Source organism: Cherax quadricarinatus, chromosome 5 (assembly GCF_038502225.1).
Source record: "Cherax quadricarinatus isolate ZL_2023a chromosome 5, ASM3850222v1, whole genome shotgun sequence".
Classification (NCBI taxonomy): Eukaryota; Metazoa; Arthropoda; class Malacostraca; order Decapoda; family Parastacidae; genus Cherax; species Cherax quadricarinatus.
This window is the reverse complement of record NC_091296.1, coordinates 33,722,380-33,743,180: the sequence shown is the minus strand read 5'-3', so window position 1 is coordinate 33,743,180 and position 20,801 is coordinate 33,722,380. Positions and strand designations below refer to the sequence as shown.

Below are 20,801 nucleotides of genomic sequence, written 5' to 3'. Positions count from 1 at the left end.
TAACTGGGGGACACTCGGTGCTGATGAAACGGTTTTTTCATCCAAGGAATATGAATTTGGGTTTGGTGCTTCCCCGTGAATATAATAATATGTAATAATTTAGGTTAATAGTTAAAAAAATTATCAATTCAAAATTAGTGCATGAGAGCTAAAACCGCAAGGGCCTTACAATTCCTTATGAAATGGGAGGTAAATAGGTTCGATCCACAGATGGGGAGGTAAATTGCAGTGTCAAGGAAACCTACCCTGAGGGAATTAGAGTTCTTCATCCCTTATATTAAACCTAAATACTTGCCATATTCAATATGACCCCTTGAATATAGAACAATATCAATACTGTTGTTTTATTTTCTGCCCGAATAATGTTTTTCAAGTAAAATTTACTGTTGATATATAAGATTAGGCAGGAAATATTTTCCAAGATCAACTTTCATTACATGTAACAAAAATATGTGATAGAGAATATAGATAAGAACATAAGAATGGAGGAACACTGCAGAAGGCCTACTGGCCCATACAAGGCAGGTCCTTATCAAAACGACCCCTACCCGAAGCTTCCCAAGAATATTCTCCTGTACCCTATGACACCAGTCGAACCCAGTCCCTCCCACTCACGAGCATGTATATACTAAGAGCTTGAATGGGCAATATCTGACATCCCATTGTCTCACACATGGGCAATATCAATCACTGTGTTTCTACCACACCTGGGCAATAGCTGCCATCCTGTTGTGTTTCTTCCATACTTATGGGCAATAACTGCCATCCTGTGAGGAAATACAGTATTATTGGCACTTGATATCTTAATCGTGATATGAAAAATGCATATTCTGTAATGTAACCTTGATATAAAGAATGTTCTATTTTGTATAATTTAGCCTTGTTGTGAAGAATGTATATATTATAATATAACCTCGATATAAAAATGTATGATATTTTGTATTTTGAAGCATTTTTATGTATTTTACAGATCTGGGACGGATACAAGTGCCAACAATACAGTTTCGAAAAGTAAGTGAGTTTTCTCCATCGTTATTATAAATAAGATTGTCGTTTTCATAGATTCTTTGGCATGTGAATCTATACTCATCAAATGAGGTATGAAAATCATCCTGTAATACGGAATGTAAGGAAACTTAGCTAGCAAGAATATAAATAACAAAATTCTGGTTTTAACAATTGGCAAATAACCCTCAATTTAAGGTGGCTCGTGTCTCAAGTGGTAGTACCCTCAACTGACAACTGAGGGGACCAGTGTTCGATTCTGGCAAGGAAGGAAAAGTTGGGTATTTTTTCTTATTTTTGTTGCCCTTGAATATTAGCCGAATTTCTGGGTCGCATCCCTCCCTGGGATGCGACTCAGGCCCAGTAGCTAGGGCTTCTCTTTGAAATAAATGTAGAGTAGTGTAGCAACATACTGCAGATGTAGCTAAATTTAAAAAAAAAAATCTCAGTGAGGGAAGATTCTCTATACTGGCGCCACGACTTCCAGGTTTCTGGCTCATCATGTCATGATTGTTGGAGATGCAGCTGAAGCGACTTCGACGGGTGACGGGGAATCATGGTTCGTCTTGTGACTCCCATCTGCTCTTATCTTGGAGACCACATTTCAGATGTTATTATTACTCAGTTTTCGTCTCGTAACTCAAGGTTCACTGCTGACTCAGCCGAACGAGAAATGAAGCTTAATTTTGTCATCAGTGGTGTCTGAACGTCTGGAGACTTCCAGTGAGAGAGAGGACGGCAGGAGGAAAGTGAAGGAATTGGGGCCGGAGAGAGAGACGAAGCGAGGAAAGAGGGAGGAAGAGGGAAGGGTGGAAGGGAAAAAATGGGAGAGGAAGGAGGAATAATTAGTACGACACAGGTATAGAGAGTGTGTCAAGAGACAGAGGAATGCAATCAGCAGTATATAAATACATAAGCAGTTGAAAACAACATATCGCATGGTTTTCCATTGTATTTTTATTATTCTACTACTGCCTTACGAATTTGTTAACTTTTTTCACTAAGGTATTTGAGGAGGTAGATCATGGTAATGAATATGATATTGTGTACATGGAATTCAGTAAGGCTTTTGAGACTTCAGAGACTATTGAGGAAAATTAAGGCACATGGAATAGGAGGAGAAATTTTTTCCTGGATAGAGGCATGGTTGACAAATAGGCAGCAGAGAGTTTGCATAAATGGGGAGAAATCAGAGTGGGGAAGCGTCACGAGCGGTGTTCCACAGGGGTCAGTGTTGGGCCCCCTGCTGTTCACAATCTACATAAACGACATAGATGAGGGCATAAAGAGCGACATCAGCAAGTTTGCCGATGACACCAAAATAGGCCGTCGAATTCATTCTGACGAGGACATTAGAGCACTCCAGGAAGATTTGAGTAGACTGATGCAGTGGTCGGAGAAATGGCAGATGCAGTTTAATATAGACAAATGCAAAGTTCTAAATGTTGGACAGGACAATAACCATGCCACATATAAACTAAATGATGTAGATCTTAATATTACGGATTGCGAAAAAGATTTAGGAGTACTGGTTAGCAGTAATCTGAAACCAAGACAACAGTGCATAAGTGTTCGCAATAAAGCTAATAGAATCCTTGGCTTTATATCAAGAAGCATAAATAATAGGAGTCCTCAGGTTGTTCTTCAACTCTATACATCCTTGGTTAGGCCTCATTTAGATTATGCTGCACAGTTTTGGTCACCGTATTACAGAATGGATATAAATGCTCTGGAAAATGAACAAAGGAGGATGACAAAGTTGATCCCATGTATCAGAAACCTTCCCTATGAGGATAGACTAAGGGCCTTGAATCTTCACTCTCTAGAAAGACGTAGAATTAGGGGGGATATGATTGAGGTGTATAAATGGAAGACAGGAATAAATAAAGGGGATGTAAATAGTGTGCTGAAAATATCTAGCCTAGACAGGACTCGCAGCAATGGTTTTAATTTAGAAAAATTCAGATTCAGGAAGGATATAGGAAAGTACTGGTTTGGTAATAGAGTTGTGGATGAGTGGAACAAACTCCCAAGTACAGTTATAGAGGCCAGAACGTTGTGTAGCTTTAAAAATAGGTTGGATAAATACATGAGTGGGTGTGAGTTGGACCTGATTAGCTTGTGCTACCAGGACGGTTGCCGTGTTCCTCCCTTAAGTCAATGTGACCTGACCTGACTAGGTTGGGTGCATTGGCTTAAGCCGGTAGGAGACTTGGACCTGCCTCGCATGGGTCAGTAGGCCTGCTGCAGTGTTCCTTCGTTCTTATGTTCTTCTTATAAAAAAGAATAGGTTAAATTACTCTAGCCCGTCCTAAATCAAATTAATTACTTGTAACAAAAATTGCAGAAGGACCTAACAGGATATTATATTCGCCACATGTAATAGAGGCAGGGTAAAGAGAACACGCAAAATCAACGTTATGATACTGAAAACGTTGTTTTTTCAAAGGTTTTTAATTTTTCTGTAGACACAAACTTTCTACTGAAGGTAGTCAGGAAATAGTGAAATATAAACATACAGCTTATGACTGGCAGCACGAAACTTAACATCGAAAGCGTTGGTATCCCCAAGTCACTGTATGTTGGAAGATGTACGACAGTCACCTTGCTATCCCTGAGGTCACTGAGCATATTTGGTAATGTACTGCAGAGAGCGCTGGTATCCCAAGATCACTGTTTGTTTGGGGATGTACCGCGCAGAGCATAGTCATCACCAAGGTCATTGTGAATAGTGTGCTGTAACGAGTGTTGTGTGTCGTACAACTCTACGGACACACAACTTCTTGTTTGACTGACTCACTCACCGCTGTTGCTTGAGAGAGTGGGTTAGTTATTTCAACATTGCTTATTTTTTTAAAGAAAATTTAGATTTTTTTCGCATTTCGGGTGACACTGAGGCGATGTCTGATTCCAGACGCAAAAAAAAAAAATTCAAGCGGCTTTAAATATTTGAAAAGCCTCGTGCTCAGAAGAATTTTGAGTCATTTAAATGGGATTTTTTTTCTGAATGATAGCAAATGTCAAGTATTTTACTGTCTTGGGTTTTATTTTAACGCTTAAGGACAGTTAAAGTATACAGATGTTTATTTTATAATAATGTGCTAAAGCGAATCAAGAGGTATGACCGTTAAGCTTGTGAGTTCGAGCTGTGTTCAGTCATCACTTATCACTACACTTTTAAGTTCTACAGCGATGGAAATTGGTTTCAAGAAGTAGGTACATGCTTGGGAACAGTCACGGAAATAGGATTTTTGGGAAAGGGGTTGGGCGAGCTCAGCAATGTTTTTTTTAACTGAGCCAAAAGTGATTCACTAGCAGTGCAATGCTACCCTATTCTAAGTGACTTATATAGTGGGAACAAACGTTACTTATATTTTCCAGTTATATTCCATCACAGGATGATTACATGCATTAATGTTGATTGTTGAAATCTGACAACTACGGGAGAAATCAGTAAGGAAATGACGATATCATCATATACTTCATTAAAGATTCAGAAGCAACGAGAGTAAAGGTTTCGTTCCAGTAGAACCGGAGTTACTATACCTTGGAATATACCATCTCTCGGGATGACCCATCTCATACACAGCAGAAATGGATTTTTATGAAAATATCCCCAGCAGTACAGAACGAGGCAACGAAAATTAAATATAGGAGAGAGGAACAAAAGATTAGTAGAGGGAGAGACTACATTATATATGAATAGTTCCTTGATATATAGTCACGGAAGCGCTTGGAATTTCTCTATTCTTTCAGAGTGGTTGTTTTGTATATATATATATATATATATATATATATATATATATATATATATATATATATATATATATATATATATATATATATATATATATAATGTGTGTGTGTGTCGTGCCGAATGGGTAAAATTGGTCACTTAGCAAGAACTCATTTAAAATTATGTCCTTTCTAAAATTTTCTCTTACACGTTTAAATTTACATATTTTTTTATTTATGTTAATGTAAAAATTAATAATTTTGTACGAAAAGAACCTTAGGAAACTTACCTAAGTTTATTATAACAAGCGCAATTTAATTTAGCCTAATTAAACTAAATATATTTTAGATAAGTTTACAGTAATTTAATAATAAACAAACACAAAGAAATATATTTTTTTCGTTAGGTTGAGAATGAGTTTTTGCGAAATTATTGCATACACAAATTTTTGCTTTCCTTATTCGGCAAGATGAGCGTCTAGGAATTCTAAAACTACGAGCTTAAAAATACGTGCACTAGATGAACGACAATCAGCCACAACATCATGGAGAAACTCTTGGTTGACATTGACAAATTAGACACATATGCAACACTTGGGTATCTTTAATAAGGAATGGTTTCGCCACACAGTGGCTTCATCAGTCCATACAAAGGAGAATGGTGGAGAACAGGAGGAGTTTGAGATAATCAGTCCCTCAACCTTGAGTCGATGTAATCAGTCAACTCAAAGCTGAGGGACTGATTACCTCAAACTCCTCCTGTTCTTCACCATTCTCCTTTGTATGGACTGATGAAGCCACTGTGTGGCGAAACGTTTCCTCATTAAAAATACCCAAGTGATGCACAGGTGTCTAATTTATCAACTTGTCGGTTCTCTGAACCATTCATCTACATTGCTTGACACTGTAGCATAAAAACCACAGCAGTCAGCATACACTCGTGTAAATACACACATACATAATCAAATGTGTATAAAAAGTATTGTATATAAAATTATGCACATATACACATGTCTACACACTAATAATGCAAACAGTACTGTCTACTCACACGTAAAGGAACGAATACTGATGAGCAGAGTGAGACCTTAGAGCAGGAGTTCTTAGCCTTTTTAGGATTACAGACCTCCATTGGATTGCCCAGTATGTACCCCTAGACACTTCACCAGACTGAGAAAATCATCGCCACCACAAGTCCTGTTAGGTACCAGTATAACTTCAGAAGATGTCAGTAGCTTGGGTTTACTTTACATATGGATAGCCGAAAGAAATTCATAAGAATTTTATCATATAGAAAGATGGCAAATTGTTCAGAGATCGAGTCCCATACCCCCATTATTTGGTTCGCTTACACCCAGGGGGGTTATGGATACCCCTGGTTACGAACCCCAGCCTTAGATATCTGGATATGGGGATAGGGCAAACAGGCACTGTAAGCAATTTGTAAATACTTGTATTAATTTACATTTCAACTTTCAGCATGCAAGGCTTGATAAATTCAGCTCTGCTAAATTTTCTTAATACAAATAACAAAAGAATTACCGAGGCGCCTGGGGAGGTGGTAATCAGGTTTGATCCAAGAACTGGGAGGGTAGCTCCAATAAAAGTAAAACCCTCTACGAATGTCATATGCTTGCCTTTATTATCAACTGATCGCCTGCCTGCTCTTTACAACTTTCTCCTCTCACTTGTACATTCTGATGAAAAGGACCTCAGTTACAGGTCAGCTTATACAGGTAGAAAAAATATGCATTTTTATTCCCTTCATATGAGTTTTCTTGAAATATTCTTGACAGATACATATACACCTGGATGTGTATATGCAGAGATATGTATATCCACTTCGGGCATGAATACACGGAGAGTAGCAAACTTCACAGTGCATATTCTATGTGATACACTCCTCGAGCTGGAATTTATATTCTGAAAGATTCACATCTGGGTGTATAAAACCTAAGAAATATATTCACCTCTATGTGTATATACACAGATACTCACCACTGGGTGTATATACACAGATACTCACCATTGGCTGTATATACACAGATACTCACCACTGGGTGTATATACACAGATACCACTGGGTGTATATACACAGATACTCGCCTCTGGGTATATATACACAGATACTCACCACTGGGTGTATATATACAGATACCCACCACTGAGTGTATATACACCGCGGGGAAGATAAATGAATGTTCCATCATTTGTCTCTGCTGAGGGCACACGTCTCATCACTACGCTGCCTAGGTAATTAATGAATCTTCTGCAAGCTGACTTCATTACTGCATAGGAAAAACATTTAGGGTGAAGTGTAAATAGAGGCATTTAACAACTTTTCATACAGAGAAAACTCTACATTTTAATTTAGATGTAGATGTGCATACACGCTGCCAACAGGTGCGGGCATGTAAACAATATGAAAAAAAAAAGTTTTAACTGGGGCATAGCTGTACCCTCAGCTAAACTTTGTTCCAGTGACTCTAGTAGTGATGTATGTATATCCAGGAATGTAATTACCTATTTAAGCTTTCTGGAAAGGAATGGGGAGACACAAGGTAGTTTAGAGGCTCTAGTGATATACTACGAATGTTTTTGCTGCTGCTGCTCGAATATAAAATAAAGACATGAAATCTTATCTAACTGAAATGACAGTGGAAAAGTGAAACAAATTTAAAACCGAATCAATATACAGGCTCCTTCAGCAAGAGGTATGGAGAAGCCCGAGGTACTGTATTTGGCTATGATCCATTGGAATCCAGTGTGACTTAAATAAATTAGCCATGGAAGATAAAAGCAAAAGATTCGGTTACCTCAGGCTTGAGCCATAATGAGGAGCACACAGGTACGGACCTGACTCCTGAGTGAAACGTTGAGACGGTGAACCCACCTGAGGTACACCGCTTCCAGAATGGCAGTTACTCACATACGTAGAGCCTTACAAAGAAACAGTTTTTTTTTTGTTTTACCCAAATCAAAGCATCTCTATAAATCCCTCGAGGAATCGAAGTTTTGCTGGCCCCCTCAAAACACTCGGGCTGGTGGGGAAGAAAAGCTCCACAACGGTTACCATAATAGAAAGTGGTTCACTCGTTTGATAAGCTGAAGTCTCTAAAGACGAGTGAGAAAAAATAAAGTATTACTGCTAAAATCTAAGGTAACATAAAATCTAGACAGGTAAAAGCTGCAAGAAAAATAGGCAAACAGTAAGCACACTGAGGAATGAATATTGATGATCGTCAGAGAGCTGGGTAGGCAGGTGACTTACTAAGATTCATAGCACAACAAATCACCTACTATCCCAGATTGTAGTGTGAAAAGAGGCTGATAGGCAGCACTAAAGTGTGCATTTCTCTGAAACCACCGCTTCAACACTCAAACCACTGGCACTACAATTACACTTACACGCACACAATTATGTGCTTATAAGCGCACAATTATGTACTTATAATACTTCGTATTATTCTGGGCCTGAGAATCAAGTGGTGATATCTGGAAACAAACTTAAAAAAATAATTATAGGCTTTTTATCTTCACACTAATATTTGGCTCACAAAACTTACACGCACGATAGAGCCTACCCAGCTCTGTCATACTAATTGCTGGGTAGGTACATATTAACTGTACTCATACTAAAAGCTAGGCTACTACACATTACCTTTACTATACTGATAACATCAAATGTATCCCTAATAAACTGAATCACTACATAATATCTGTAATTATACTAATAGCTGTGTCACTATACATTATATGTAACCCTTCCCCTCTCTCTTTCCCTTTGCCTCAAAGAAGGCTCCTTGACGCTGGTGAGGGGCTTTTGGCTTATGAAACCAGGCATGACCTTCCCTTTTTCTGATCATATATGACAGCTTTCTATTCCTCCAAGAACTGTATGACTTCTAATGGTTTAGCGTTCTCCACGTATATGTAATAGTGATAAATTGTACTCATGCTAATAGCTGGATTACATCAAATGTACTCATACTAATAGCTGGGTCAATACACATAAGTTGTACTCGTACTAATAATACCTAGGTCATTACAAAAACAAATAAAATTTGTTTATCTAAACATTAACGACATAGCCCTTCAATAACTCAAGCAAGTGAATGTAGTAGTAAGTTTAATTGTAGTGGTAGTAATAATAATAGTTATAATAGTTGTGTATAGCAATAGTTATGAAAGTATAATTATTAATAATAATAATAGCTGTAATGCTAGTAATAATTATAGCAGTAGTAATAACAGTAGTAGAAGACGCAGTATTATTATTAATAAGAGAAATAATAATAATAACAATAATAGTATTAGTAAAAATACCGAAAGTGTTTTATCTAAGTTTATCTTTTACTATATAAAAAATGAAAGTACATGTACTTATCGTGAAACGTCCTGGTGTTTATCTTGACCTTCATTGTTAGATGTTACCAGTGTGGTAAGAAGGAGGGAAGAGAGCAGTCATACTATCAGCACTTCATATGCCTTCACAAAAGAAGAAAATGGAGCTTGCTAGACAGCAGCTTCCTTATGAACAGCGTAGAATCTCGATATGGACCAGAAGATATTGTTATTCTTCCCATTGTACTCTGTATATTCCTCTCTGTCTCTCTCTCTCTCTCTCTGTCTCTCTCTGTCTCTCTCTCTCTCTCTCCCTCTCTCTCTCTCTCTCTCTCTCTCTCTCTCTCTCTCTCTCTCTCTCTCTCTCTCTCTCTCTCTCTCTCTCGTGTCATTATCCTATGTTCATTCCACCAGACAGCACTGTGTCGATGTTGTGGAAATATAGCCTTTTTCTTGGGGAAATCCAGCAGTGTTGCATAATATTTTAACACGTACTCCATTGCGAGCTTTCTTCTTGTGTATTAATGTGTATGCAGTCACTGGGCAATTTTCATGAACCAGATGGGACTCCACAAAGTATTTAGATATGTTATATTCTGAATAGTAAATTAGACTAGCATTGTCTCTTTAAGGAGAGTCGAACCGGAACTTTTATATTGGTGGGTCATGTCTATAACTATTCCTCCAGCTTCTGATGACTTTTTAACAGTATATCCATTAATGTTAGCTTCTTATGAGGTCTTCCTGTCTGTGGTGTACACTATTCACAGTGTGCAAATAGAAAGGACAGGTTGTGCATGAATGTCATCCTCAGATAGAAAGGACAGGTCGTATAGAGACTGCACCACAGGCATAAAGGACAGAAAATGCACACTGTGTGTACATATATTGAAGTACAGGTTGTATACATTGTGGTGTGCCCCGAATGCAATTTTGAATTCAACAATCATCACATATAACCACATTCCTACATGTCATTTTATTCATCCATAAGCTTGGATGAGTAGTGCTTTACCTGGATGTGTGCACCATTGGGATACGGAGTGTCCAAACCATGTGCTGGAGGCTGTCTGTTCTAGAGTGAGGGAAGGGAAGCCCAGGTGAAGTTATCCTGCATGTAGGTGCAGCCACGACCTTCAGATCCTCACCTACGTCGGGATGGCTCATACCTAATAGAATCTGTCCTGTGAGGGTGTGCAATAGATGCGGCAGTGAGAATGTTCTTTTACTCTTTCCGAGCTCTGTTCATTACTATTCGGTTTATCTGTTTCATATCCACTGAATATAATATTGATATTTGTACATACGTTATAGTAGTGGGAAAATAAGTCATCATTCCTCATTTTTACGCTACTGACTGCGCTATAAGTTGGTATCTAGCATGGCTGGTAAATGCAGACTCACTGAAGGTACTTGTGTTTGTGATAACTAATTTGTACCATAGACTGGAAGGACAGGTATTGTACATATTGCGTAGTGTCAGCAGGTTGTGCACACAGTGTCCACCATAGATAGGAAGAGCCAGTTGTTTGCTCAGTGTGCAACCACAGACAGGAAGAATAGATTATGTATACAATGTGTACCACAGGCAGGAAGAACTGGTTGTGTACATAACGTGCAGCACAGGCAAGGATGACAGGTTTTTTTACAGTGTACAAAACAGACAGAAGGGGCAGGTTATGTATTTAGTGCTCACTTCAGTGAGGAAGGAGAGGTTGTGTACACAGTGTGCACCCCACACAGGGAGAACAGGTTGTGGACACAGTGTACACCCCAGGCTGTGTACACAATGTGCACAAAGACCTCGCAAAGATGCAACATTTACAGATATACTGGAACAAGTCAACGGAAGCTGTGGGAATGGTTACAGATGTAACCCACCAACACAAAACTTGCAACTCGATTCTCCTTAAGGAGGCAATGCTAGTCTAATTTATTGTCCGGACTATAACAATATATCTTGAGACTTGTGAAGCTCAAACTGCTTCACAAATACTGCCCAGTGATTCCATACACACGTAGAAAATAGCAATACAATATTTAATAAAATATTATGAAGAAATGCTGGATTTCCAAAACGTAAGCATACAAAATGTTGTGTGTTAGACTGAACAATGGAAAACGACGAGCGATAGAGGAGGAGGTGAGAGAGGGAGGGGGAGAGGGAGGGGGAGAAGAAGGGAGAGAAGAAGGGAGAGAGAGAGAGAGAGAGAGAGAGAGAGAGAGAGAGAGAGAGAGAGAGAGAGAACACACAGTACAATGGGATAAGGGGAAGTATTACAGTACCCTGAGGCCATTATCGAGATTCGACATTGGTCAAAAGCTTCTGCTTAGCTTTATTCAATTCTTTTGTGGAGACAGCTAAAGTGTTGATAGTAAAGAGACGGCACTCTTCCCTCCCTCTGACCGCACTGTATCTAACAATGTTGATAGTAAGGAGACGGCACTCTTCCCTCCCTCTGACCACACTGTATCTAACAATGTTGATAGTAAGGAGACGGCACTCTTCCCTCCCTCTGACCGCACTGTATCTAACAATGTTGATAGTAAGGAGACGGCACTCTTCCCTCCCTCTGACTGCACTGTATCTAACAATGTTGATAGTAAGGAGACGGCACTCTTCCCTCCCTCTGACTGCACTGTATCTAACAATGTTGATAGTAAGGAGACGGCACTCTTCCCTCCCTCTGACCGCACTGTATCTAACAATGTTGATAGTAAGGAGACGGCACTCTTCCCTCCCTCTGACCGCACTGTATCTAACAATGTTGATAGTAAGGAGACGGCACTCTTCCCTCCCTCTGACCGCACTGTATCTAACAATGTTGATAGTAAGGAGACGGCACTCTTCCCTCCCTCTGACCGCACTGTATCTAACAATGTTGATAGTAAGGAGACGGCACTCTTCCCTCCCTCTGACCGCACTGTATCTAACAATGTTGATAGTAAGGAGATGGCACTCTTCCCTCCCTCTGACTGCACTGTATCTAACAATGTTGATAGTAAGGAGACGGCACTCTTCCCTCCCTCTGACTGCACTGTATCTAACAATGTTGATAGTAAGGAGACGGCACTCTTCCCTCCCTCTGACCACACTGTATCTAACAATGTTGATAGTAAGGAGACGGCACTCTTCCCTCCCTCTGACCGCACTGTATCTAACAATGTTGATAGTAAGGAGATGGCACTCTTCCCTCCCTCTGACTGCACTGTATCTAACAATGTTGATAGTAAGGAGACGGCACTCTTCCCTCCCTCTGACCGCACTGTATCTAACAATGTTGATAGTAAGGAGACGGCACTCTTCCCTCCCTCTGACCGCACTGTATCTAACAATGTTGATAGTAAGGAGACGGCACTCTTCCCTCCCTCTGACTGCACTGTATCTAACAATGTTGACAGTAAGGAGACGGCACTCTTCCCTCCCTCTGACCGCACTGTATCTAACAATGAAGGTCGACATGAACTTCCTCATGTATATAGATCCCTAATTCAGATCTTATTGTACTAAACTACTATTACTTCTACCACTTACTACTGCAACTATTAATTCTACCACTTACTACTGCAACTATTACTTCTACCACTTACTACTGCAACTATTAATTCTACCACTTCTACTGCAACTACTATTGCTTCTACCATTTACTACTGCAACTACTATTGCTTCTACCATTTACTACTGCAACTACTATTACTTCTACCACTTACTACTGCAACTACTATTACTTCTGCAACTATTACTTCTACCACTTACTACTGCAACTATTACTTCTACCACTTACTGCTGCAACTACTATTACTTCTGCAACTACTATTACTTCTACCACTTACTACTGCAACTACTATTACTTCTACCACTTACTGCTGCAACTACTATTACTTCTGCAACTACTATTACTTCTACCACTTACTACTGCAACTACTATTACTTCTACCACTTACTACTGCAACTACTATTACTTCTACCATTTGCTACTGCAACTACTATTACTTCTACCACTTACTACTGCAACTACTATTACTTCTGCAACTACTATTACTTCTACCACTTACTACTGCAACTACTATTACTTCTGCAACTACTATTACTTCTACCAATTACTACTGCAACTACTATTACTTCTACCATTTACTACTGCAACTACTATTACTTCTACCACTTACTACTGCAACTACTATTACTTCTACCATTTACTACTGCAACTACTATTATTTCTATCACTTACTACTGCAACTACTATTACTTTTACCATTTACTACTGCAACTATTACTTCTACCATTTATTACTGCAACTATTACTTCAACCACTTTCTACTGCAACTATTTCTTCTACCACTTTCTACTGCAACTACTAATACTTCAACCACTTACTACTGCAGCTACTATTACTTCAACCACTTACTACTGCAACTATTACTTCTACCACTTACTACTGCAACTACTAATACTTCTACCACTTACTACTGCAACTATTACTTACCCACTTACAGTAACAGTCATAATGCTACTCATTTATGTAATATGTTGTAACTTAATTGACATATTGATCAATAAGAATTCTGTATTTGTTAATCTTGTAAAACAGGGATATTATTTTTATTTAATTCCCAGCTCGTCATTGATACAGAATGTATAATTATTTTTGAAAATGATTTTGGATGTAATGAAATTTAGAATATGTTAGCTACAGAATCATAAACCAATTACAAGTAAGTTTATTTAGCCATGAACAACTGAGAAATGCATTGTACACGAGTATTTTATTTGTCTGGGTATATGTAATGTGTTGTGTGTTTATACTCTACTGTATATTATGAAATAAAGCAGACTGACATACACTTGCATGAGTTGTTAGGTTAATGAACCACGGCCATTAAATTGTCTAGAAGTATTTTAGAGTTGTGTAGTATTAGTGTGGGTAGTGTTGGTGTGTAGTGATCCAGCTATTAGTATGGGTACTGCTGATGTGTAATGGTTCAACTATTAGTATGGGTACTGCTGTGTAATAATCCAGCTATTGGTATGGGTACTGCTGATGTAGAATGATCCAGCTATTAGTATGGGTACTGCTAATGTGTATTGATCCAGCTATTGGTATGGGTACTGCTGATGTGTAATGATCCAGCTATTAGTATGGGTACTGCTGATGTGTAGTGATCCAGCTATTAGTATGGGTACTGCTGATGTGTAGTGATCCAGCTATTAGTATGGGTACTGTTAATGTGTAGTGATTCAGCTTTAATTGTGCAGATTTCCCGACAGTGACAAACTTCTCTTCAAAGTGTATAGAAAACCTACCAGCAAGGACGATCTTATACACTTCTATTCACACCATGACACCCGCACTAAAATAGGAGTCCTCATTTGCTTTTTGAGAGCTCTTTGCATCTCCAGCCCTTGTTTTCTTTAAGAAGAATGTATTTACATAACACAAGCTTTTACACGTCTCCAGTTTCCATCTTTCTTCATCCGAAATTGCAGACTCAAGGTACAAGCTATCCTCAATAAGCCGCCCATGGAAGAGCACTCTAAGAAGTTAATAGTGCTTCCATGTGGTGATGTTGCCACGAATACTCTACCTTAAGCGCCTCTAACTTCCACAACCATCCCCTGTGGATTCTGGTCCAAGAAATATGTAGGCGAAACAAGCAGAGATCTTTCGGTCCGCATGAACAAGCATCAAAATGCTAGCAACAGAGAAGACTGAAAGTACGCCTGTGTCCTCCACATAGACTCTACGGGACATTTGATGCACTGGGATGAGGCACAACTCGTTCTCACCGAGCAAGACCGTAGACGCCGACGGTGTCTAGAAGCCTCGCTGATCGCCGTCACCGACACGATAGAACGTAACACTGGAAACCACAAAATTTCGAAAGCATTAGCATACATGATACTCAACCAGGCAAAGCACCACCTACCCAGTAACACAGGAGTCACATGATCTCATCGGCCACCCATCTTCATCTCAATATGGCATTCTTCAGATAATCATGTGTCACTCACACCTCACTCTCCGCCTATGTATACTGTCTTTAAACTTCTGTATGTTAGAAGCGATCAAGGTCCTAGGATCGAAACGTTTTCTAATATATATATATGTCCTAATGTTTGCTTACGTCTTTTTCTAATCCAATTTCTCGGTATTTATTACCAAGTCACTTTCAATTTCAGCATGGAGGGTCGTTCCTGCCTGACAAATTTACTGATGTTCTTCTGTAAAACATTTGAGGCAGTAGAAAGTGATAAAGAATATGATATTGCTTATTTGGATTTCAGGAAAGCCTTTGAAAGAGTACCTCACAAAAGATCCTTAAGAAAAAAGGCAGCTCATGGTACAGGAGGCAAGGTTCTAGCATGGATAGAGGCACGGCTTACCAACAGAAAGCAGAGAGTTTCCATTAATGGGGTCAAATCTGAATGGAGACTGGTCAGTAGTGGCATTCCACAAGGATCAGTTTTACGCACACTGTTATTCATAATTTACATTAATGACCTCGATGAAGGAATTACAAGTGACATGAGCAAATTTGCCTATGATACAAAACTAGGCTGAATGATTGATTCTGAGGAGGATACCAATGAACTCCAGGAGGATTTGGACAAATTAATGTATTGGTCTGAAAAGTGGCAGATGAAGTTCAGCGTGAACAAGTGTAAAGGTACTAGTCCTTGGGAATGAGAATAACCCTCGATGTTATAAACTAGGTGAAGTAGAGCTTGATCATACAGAGTGTGAAGAGGACTTGGGAGTCATGATAAGCAGAAATTCAAAGCCAAGACAACAGTGCCTAAGTGTGCGCAATAAGGCTAACAGATTACTAGGATTTATTTCAAGAAATAAAAGTAACAGGAGTCCAAAAGTTATTTTACAGCTCTACACATCACTAATGAGGCCTCCCTTGGATTATGCCGCTCAATTTTGGTCTCTTTACTACAGAATGGATATAAATTCATTGGAGAACATACAGAGAAGGATGACTAAAATTATTCAATATATAAAGAATTTCCTGTATGAAGATAGACTTAGATCCTTGAATCTTCACTCTCTTGAGAGACGTAGATCCTTGACTCATCACTCTCTTGAGAGACGTACATCATCGAATCTTCACTGTCATGAGGGACGTAGAATGAGAGGAGATATCATTGGTGTATAAGTGGATGATGGGCATAAACTCAGTGGTGACCTGTACTTAACTCTGTGAAGAAGTGTCTTGTGTGCTTTCTGTGGACTGAACCAAGATGCCCTCCATCGAGCAACTTTACCAGCAGCTTAAGGAAGAATTGAGAGTAGCGAAGATGGAGATACGGCGATTGACTGAGGAAAACAAGAGGATTGTTAGTAGTCCTCCTGTTTTGAGTCCTCAGGTCAAGAAGGGAACGTGGTCAGTGGCTGGACAGCATGGAACAAAGTTGACGATCAAGAAGACGAATGGAAGGGTAGAAACGATGAAGAAGAAAGAGACTGCTGTGGAAACATCTAATGCGTTCTCTGTGCTACCCGACGAATGTGAGTCGACTACTGGAAATGTCACAACGAACGATACCGAGAAAGGTAAGAATGTTGTTGTTGGGGATACCCAGGTTAGGTACATGGATAGGGCATTCTGCTTGAAGGACAGGAGTAGGGGACAGAGGGTTTGCTTTCCTGGGGCTGGGATGGAGGATATTGTTAGCCGGCTTGACATCATGAACGGTAATGGGATCAATCCTGTTATCTGCCTCAGTGCTGGAGGCAATGATGTAGGCAAGCGTAGAAGTGAGGATTTAGTTAAAAGGTTTAGGACAGCATCTGCCTCAGTGCTGGAGGCAATGATGTAGGCAAGCGTAAAAGTGAGGATTTAGTTAAAAGGTTCAGGACAGCAATAGGCATAATTAGGAAGAAGGGGGGGCACCCTGTTATATGTGGCATTTTGCCAAGAAGGGGTGTTGGAAATGAATGGTTGTCCAGAGCAATTGGTATTAATTGTTGGCTGGATAAACACTGGCATTCATTGAGGACAACTTCTATGGCCGAAATGACATATGCCAGGGATGGGGTTCACTTATCTAGGGTAGATGTGGGTTTTCTTGCTAGCTCAGTTGAGGGGGTTGTTAGGACTTTAAACTAGGATTAGTTAGAGGTATGGGTTTAGAAATGATAAATAATGAGTATGGATATATTGACTTATGCTCTGGTATTAAGAATCTTAATAGTAACTGTCATGGAGTAACTCTGGGTAATGATAATTTCAGAAATTGCGTAAAAACAAAGATGAATAGGAAAAATGTGCAGAAGAAAAAACATATGATGGTATTTTATGCTAACAGTCGAAGTGCAAGAAATAAGATTAATGAACTACGTTTGGTAGCATGTGCTTGGAACTTTGATGTCATTGCATTAACTGAAACCTGGTATGATTTAAAGAGTCTGGATATGATTGCTGAATATAATATTCAAGGGTTTAAGCTCTTCCATTTGGATAGATGTGATGGGAAGGGGGAGGAGTTGCATTATATGTTCGAGAAAATATTAACTGTTGCATAAAAACAGGTATAAAAATAGATGGAACAGTAACAGAATCTCTTTGGGAAGAGTTTGTAGAAGGTCAAGAAAAACTAATTCTAGGTGCAATATACTGACCTCCAGGCTTGGATCACGATAGAGGGAGACTTCTTTGGGACTAAATTGTTATGGCTTCTAGACACAATGACATAGTGATAGTAGAGGATTTTAACTTTAGTCAAATTGACTGGAATTCTTTGACCGGTAATTTAGAATCCAGTGACTTTATGGAAACAGTTCAGGACTGTTTTCTGAAGCAGTGTGTAGCAGAGCCTACCAGGGGCAATAATTTGCTAGACCTAGTCTTGTCAAATAAAGAAACACTCGTAAATAATCTGGAGATCACTGAAGAGCTTGGCACAAGTGATCACAAATCCATCACTTTCAGCATTAACTGGGAATACAAGAATAATGATAATACAGTAAAAATCCCAGATTTTCGTTCTGCCGATTACAATGGACTTAGGGAACACCTGTCAAATCTTGATTGGGGTTATCTAGCTAATGATTTTATTGACGATGATCATACTTATGATTATGAAGGGATCTGCATTTATGATTTTTTTCTTAATACTGTACACCGTGCTCAGAGTAGATACATTCCCCAGAGAGAAATTAGGTCTAATAATAACGATCCCAAATGGATTAACAGGAGGCTAAAGCATCTATTAGGGGAGAAAAGGGGAATTTATAGGCGCATCAGAAGAGGAGAGGTTAACCTTACTGACCAATATGTCCAGCTTAAAAGATAAGTAAAAAAGGGGATAGAAAGGCTAAACGTGACTATGAAATTAGAGTTGCTAATGAATCAAAGACTAATCCAAAGGGGTTCTTCAAGTGTATAGGACGAAGGTGAAGGAAAAAGTAGGACCTCTGACAATTGGGAATGGACAGCTGACGGATAACGAACTGAAAATGTGTTCCTTTTTACACAGGAAGATGTAAATGAGATTCCAGTAATTAACAATTATTTAGTTCCTGATGAATTTAAATTAACTAATATTACTGTCACGAGGGACATGGTTGTTAAACAGATAGACAAACTGAAGCAAAATAAGTCCCCAGGACCTGATGAGTTGTTTTCCAGGGTACTTAAGAAATGCAAGATGGAGCTTAGTCAGCCATTAACGAGTGCGTTTAATGCGTCCATCCTTACCGGTGTTGTGCCAGAGTTGTGGAAGATGGCTAATGTGGTCCCTATATTCAAATCAGGGGATAAGTCCACTCCTTCAAATTACCGTCCAATAAGCCTGACATCTATAGTTGGCAAGTTATTAGAATCAATTATAGCTGACATTATTAGAAGTCACCTTGAAGAGCATAACTTGATAAATGAATCTCAGCATGGATTCACGAGAGGTCGTTCATGCCTGACAAACTTACTGACGTTCTTCAATAGAACATTTGAGGCAGTTGAGAGTGATAAAGAATATGATATTGTTTATTTGGATTTTAGTAAAGCCTTTGATAGAGTACCTCACAAGAGACTCTTAAGAAAAGTGGCAGCTCATGGTATAGGTGGTGGACAGAGGCATGGCTTACCAATAGAAAGCAGAGAGTTACCATTAATGGGGTGAAATCTGAATGGGGATTAGTCACTAGTGGCATTCCACAAGGATCAGTTTTAGCCCTCTCTTGTTCATCATTTACATTAATGACCTTGATGAAGGGATTACGAGTGACACGAGTAAATTTGCTGATGACACGAAGATAGGCCGTATAATTCATTCTGAGGAGGATAGCAATGAACTCCAGGAGGATTTGGACAAATTAATGTCCTGGTCTACAAAATGGCAGATGAAGTTCAGTGTGGATAAGTGTAAGGTGCTAGTCCTTGGAAATGAAAATAACCCTCGAAGCTATAATCTTGGTGAAGCAGAGCTTGATTATACAGAATGTGAAAAAGACTTGGGAGTCATGGTAAGCAGAAATCTAAAACCAAGACAGCAGTGTCTTAGTGTGCGCAACATGGCTAACAGATTACTTGGATTTATCTCAAGAAGTATAAGTAACAGAAGTCCAAAAGTTATTTTACAGCTCTATACATCACTAGTGAGGCCTCATTTGGATTATGCTGCTCAGATTTGGTCCCCTTACTACAGGATGGATATAGACTCATTAGAGAAAATACAGAGAAGAATGACTAAAATGATTTACTGTGTAAGGAATCTCACATATGAAGATAGACTTAAAGCCTTAAAATCTCCACTCTCTGGAGAGACGTAGAATGAGGGGAGATATCATTGAAGTGTATAAGTGGATGATGGGCATAAACAAAGGAGATATTAATAAAGTACTGAGGGTGTCGAACCAGGTAAGAACCAGAAATAATGGATTTAAGTTGGACAAATTTAGATTTAGAAAGGACATAGGTAAGTACTGGTTTTCTAACAGAGTTGTAGATGCATGGAACAATCTTCCCAGTTGGGTGATAGAGGCTAGGACCTTGGGTAGCTTTAAGAAGAGATTGGACAAATATATGAGTGGGAGGGGCTGGGTTTGATTGGTGTCATTGGGTATGAGAGTTATTTCTTGGGTAGCTTTAGGTAGATGTCGTTTTGATAAGGACCTGCCTTGCATGGGCCAGTAGGCCTTCTGCAGTGTTCCTCCATTCTTATGTTATGTTCTTAAACAAAGACTATATTAATAAAATAACGAGGATATCGAATCGGGTAAGAACCGGGAATAATGGATTTAAGTTGGATAAATATAGATTTAAAAAGGACATAGGTAAGTACTAGTTTTCAGAGTTGTGGATGCGTGGAACAATCTTCCGAGTACGATAATCAAGGCTACAACCCTGGGTAGCTGTAGCCCTGTAGCAAGGTAGACTAAAATGCGAATTTAAAAGTGATTTCCTATGAGGGGATAGAGCCGCTCGATGTAAGGTCACTGAGGCCATCTAAAAGGAGTTGTATAAGTTACATGTCGAGCAATTGCAGATATTCGAAGACCGAGTAAACTCGGTCCTGCCCGTTAGGAGTATAACAAGTTAAAATGTTGCAAGGTTGCAATTGCTAAAAAAAATTAAATTTATTATACAAGTAGACAATATAAAAAACATAAGTGGAGCTTGTTTCTGAACAATTTGTAAGCATTAAAAAATAGAAATAGGAACTACTTATCAACAATGACACATTGCAATGGGATACAACTTACAAATGAAAT

General features: G+C 39.1%; 1 protein-coding gene across 1 annotated transcript in view; it reads left to right on the top strand.

Moving 5' to 3' along the window:
* The first annotated feature begins 967 nt into the window (after positions 1 to 967).
* LOC128684783 (5-hydroxytryptamine receptor 1) overlaps positions 968 to 20,801 on the top strand; it is a 368,493-nt gene continuing 348,659 nt past the window's right edge. Inside the window, exon 1 of the mRNA XM_070101546.1 lies at positions 968 to 1,011. The gene's annotated coding sequence lies outside the window, so the exon portion shown is untranslated. The remainder of the gene's footprint in view (positions 1,012 to 20,801) is intronic.